The following is a 4,433-nucleotide window of genomic DNA, read 5'->3' as shown; positions in this document are numbered from 1 at the left end:
GTTTCAGATTCTGTGTCTCCCTCTCTCTGACCCTCCCCTGTTCATGCTCTGTCTCTATCTGTCTCAAAAATAAATAAACGTTAAAAAAAAACAAAACGACTGTGCCCAGTAGAAAAAACAAAAACACTCCCAGCCTGATAGAGTGTGGCCTACGGCCTTCTACACAAAGACAAGGTGGCCAGCCCGTCAGGACAGACAGCCCCTCCGGGCTCCTTTTCCAGTTGAGGGGCTGGTTTGCTCTGGGTCTCTCTGGCCCAGCCAATCTTACATTCGGCGATACTGGTCAGGGCCCTTGGGCATGAACCTCAGACCATTAGGGGACCATTTAGGATTCGGGTTTTGGTTCCCAAATTCTGCAGTTCGAGCTCTCGTGAGTTCTGTAGCCACCCCCCCCCCAATCCGTGGCGGTGGGGGAGGGCCGCACCCATGAACTCTCCACCCCTCGCCTTGGCCGCATCCTCAAGGCCAATGCCTCAGCGTTAGATACTTCTCAGTGGGAACGCTACCATGGTCTTAAAACACGACCACTGGAAAATAGCATTTGATATAGAAAAATTCATTTTACAGGCAACTTTTTAAGAGCGAATCCACCCCCTTCGGCGAGGGAAGCTGCACTCAGAAAACCGCATTCTTTCGGGCCCCTGGGGCTGCGTGGGGGTGGGAACAGAGATCTTTCTCCGCGCTAGGAGGCAGAAATCTTTTCTTCTGGTGAAAACATAATTTTACCCTCATGTTGCCTCGTCTTTCCCGTCCTGGCCATTCTGGGGCTCTCAGGCCTTTCTGGAACCCTTGCTTCCAGATACCACGTGGCCTGCTTTCCTCCTCGGGCCAGGGAGTGGCACCTGCGGCTGCCTCACCTGGGTGCCCCTGCCCAGGCCCGCTGCATCGACTCTCCACTTGGATGAGATCTCCAGGTGCTCTGGGGGCACGTTAAAGCGGGGGCGCACTCAGATATCGGGCCTCCTCGCTCCCCTTCCAGGCTCTCTGTCCCATCACAGATGGCTGCTCGCAGGGGTTCTACACCTTTGTACCCCCTCTGCGTCGCAGACATCCAGTGACACGGTCAGGGCATGGGGACCTGAACAAGAGGTAGCAGCAACAGCAAAGACACCCAGGCCCTACGGAGCACTCACAACCCAGGAGGAAGGCAGGGACACCCAGAAGTTCAGAGAGGGAAAGCCATCGACCCAAGGTCACACAGCCATGACCGTAGTCAGGGTGTCTCAACGGCCACCGAGCTCTTCGGGGACACCCTGCGGCAGGGGGATCCCTTGATGAGGAACTGGGAGGGGCTGCCGGGATTGTCCAAGAGTTGTACCTCCATCCCCACTGCCTTAGCCCCACGGTTCCCAACCTGGGGTCCCTGGAGGGCCTCACAAACTGGGCGGGGCTCCATGCTGTTTACGGCCTCTTGAAATTTCCCATGGTTGCTGCGTCTTTACTGAGGGCCAGGCCACCACGAGGTACATGCACCAGCCCGTGGCCTTGCTCTGGGTGGGATTCCGCCAACCCACTGGGCTCAGTCAGACTCTCGAGGGGATGATGGGAGCCGAACGGGCATCACCGTTGCCCTTGATTAACCTAAAATACGAAAGCTTCTATCACTGAACAAAAGCACTGTGCTTGTTGGAGAAACACGGGCCTTGGGGCGCCTAACAGCAGTAGGGACCTTTCTGGCGGGAACGTAGAGAGGAATTAGCTTAGAAATTTGAGTTACGGAAGGAAGGGCATTTGTCTCAATTATTTTTCAGCGGCGGCACCTGCTTTCTGATATTTTCTTTAAAACAAAGCAGGGGCACCTGCGTGGCTCAGTCGGTTGAGCGGCCGACTTCGGCTCAGGTCATGATCCCACGGTTTGTGAGTTCGAGCCCCGCGTCGGGCTCTGTGCTGACAGCTCGGAGCCCGGAGCCTGCTTCGGATTCCGTGTCTCTCTCTCTCTGCCCCTCCCCTGCTCACGCTCTGTCTGTCTCAAAAATAAATAAACATTAAAAAAAAAATTTTTTTTAAACGAAGCAAGTGCTTCCCCACCCGCTGCCGGCCCCCGCCCGTACCGGGGTGCAGGGGCAGCCCCCAAGGGCCACACCACGGACTAGAACACCACAGCGAAGGCCAAGCCAACTCAGGAGCAGTCCGTTGTGAGATCGAAAACACGTGCCCTCCGCCAGCAGCCACAGCAAAGTGCTTAGAACTCTGATACCGACCTACCAACAAGGGGGACTTTTTAAGGCAAGGTCCCAGGGAGGTCTTTCCAGTGGTTTTTGATAGGCGGGGTCAGTTACACGGCCTTGGGTGCCCCCTGGTACGCCAGGTGTTTCCCTGGTCTGTCCCAGGAGATGTAGCTCTTTCAGGGCAGAGACAACCTCGGGGTCATCGCTTCATTTTCCTCACCCAGGAAATGGCGATCCCGGTCACGGCCACCTTGTGGGGTCGCGTTGGGGGGGTGGGGGGCCTGAGCAGGCGAAGAGTTTCACTCGTGCCTAGGGCGCAGGACACGCCCTCGAGTGGGGGAACACCACCCAGTCTTCCAAGGGCCCAATGCAGTGCTGGGCACACAGCAGGTGCTCGGATGCTGTTTGGCGTTCAGACAGATTTTTTTCAAGCCAACGTTTCTTAAAGTATAGGGATAAAAATTGTATGTTATTCGTGGAACACGTTAGTTTTTAAATGATGTTTAAGCTCATTTATTTATTTATTTTGAGAGAGAGAGAGAGAAAGAGAGAGAGAGAGAATCCCAAGCAGGACCCATGTAACTGACAGTGCGGGGCACGATCCCATGAACCACAAGATCATGACCTGAGACGAAATCAAGAGTCTGACGCTTAACCGACTGAGCCACCGAGGTGCCCCCTAAATGTTGTGTTTTTTTTAACACAAAAAGCTCGAGGGAGCCTAGGTGGCTCAGTCGGTTAAGCGTCCAACTTCAACTCAGGTCATGATCTCACGGTTTGTGCATTCGAGCCCCGCGTCGGGCTCTGTGCTGACAGCTCGGAGCCTGGAACCTGCTTCCGATTCTGTGTCTCTCTCTCTCTCTCTCTCTCTGCCCCTCCCCCGCGCTCGTGCTCGCTCTCAATCTCTCTCTCTCTCTCTCCCCAAAATAAACATTTAAAAAAAATCTTTAAAAAAAAGAGAGAGAAAAGCTTGACCTCTTTCTCCCCACCTACAGCCAGGCATTAAGATAGATATATGCATGTCCCCATTCTACAGATGAGGAAGCCAAGGCTCAAAGAGGTCAGAGGCTCCCAAGGTCACTCAGTGGTAGAGTCAAACTCTTAAATATCAGCATCTCGAGTTTACAACCTCTGGCCTCCCTGAGATGGTTGTTTACATCCTCCAGAACCAGGGGCCCCGTCGTAGAGATAAGCAACAGCGACCAATTGCACATATGACTTAACCTGGCTAGTAATCATATAGTAAGGTCATTTCCACTTCAAAGATTTCTCTGAGGGGGGACCAATATGACAAAGAAGGGAAGTTTGAATCAGGTCACGCGCACACACACACACACACAACCGCAACTCTAGAAACAGTACAACTTCCCTAACACTGAGCTAACTCTGGCCAACTTTCATCCGATTCCCCAGGAAGCAAGGAAAAGGTGGGGAAGGGGCAGATTCCGTTTAGAAGGTTTCACATGTTTCAGTATAAGACCTGAGAACAGGGGCACCTGGCTGGCTCAGTCGGTAGAGCGTGAGGCTCTTGATCTTGGGGTCGTGGGTTCAAGCCCCACGTTAGGCATGGAGCCTACTTAAAAAAATTTAAAAAGACCCGCGAACCCTCGGTGGAGGGCAGGGGTGGGAGGATTTGTGTTCTGTAGCTTTCCTGGGGAGAATCTCAGACGGGATCTCTCAAGCAGCGGTGTGAGGTGGTGATTAGCATCTGGGCTCTGAAGCTACAGAGACCTGGGGGGGGGGGGGGGGGCGGGTAGGGTCCCTCCTGGCGAGCTGTAGGACCACTCTGACCTTCGGTCTCTTCATCTGAAATGAGTCCAGCAAAGCTTTGCTGTCCCGCTGCATCTTGTGGAGCTAGGGCTGGGTGCCGGGGGCTTGGCAATCAACGGAAGAGACCCCTGCCTGACAGAGGAAACAGTGAACGCAGAGACGGATTCAGAGATCAGCTATACAGAAATAACACGGGGACGAGAATAATGTTTATCCGAGGCCGGTGGCGAGGGCTCAGAGTATGCATCCAGGGCAAGGCTGAACCCTGCGTTGAGCACAGGCCGAGCACTCAGTCGGTAGAAACCCGCGCTGCTTGCTCGGGTGGCTTTTATTATCACCGTAACCCGAATAAAACCCGGCAGCCTCGGGGTCCAGTCTCAACGCAGCGGCCGGTTCAAACACCACTCTGACATCCCACATCACCGAAAAGCAGTTCAAATCTTCCTGCTCTCTCACAGAGACGCCAAAGGGGGGAATTCCTAGGCAACACCACAC

The 4,433-nt window shown here is 54.1% G+C and overlaps 1 non-coding gene across 1 annotated transcript; it reads left to right on the top strand.

The window, feature by feature from the left end:
* The first annotated feature begins 3,662 nt into the window (after positions 1–3,662).
* On the top strand, positions 3,663–3,735 carry TRNAK-CUU (transfer RNA lysine (anticodon CUU)). Its single transcript has one exon. It is a non-coding gene; the product is annotated as a tRNA-Lys (tRNA).
* Positions 3,736–4,433: the final 698 nt, after the last annotated feature.

This window comes from Panthera onca, chromosome D4, assembly GCF_046562875.1.
Source record: "Panthera onca isolate mPanOnc1 chromosome D4, mPanOnc1 haplotype 2, whole genome shotgun sequence".
Lineage (NCBI taxonomy): Eukaryota > Metazoa > Chordata > Mammalia > Carnivora > Felidae > Panthera > Panthera onca.
This window is presented reverse-complemented; position numbering and strand designations above follow the sequence as displayed.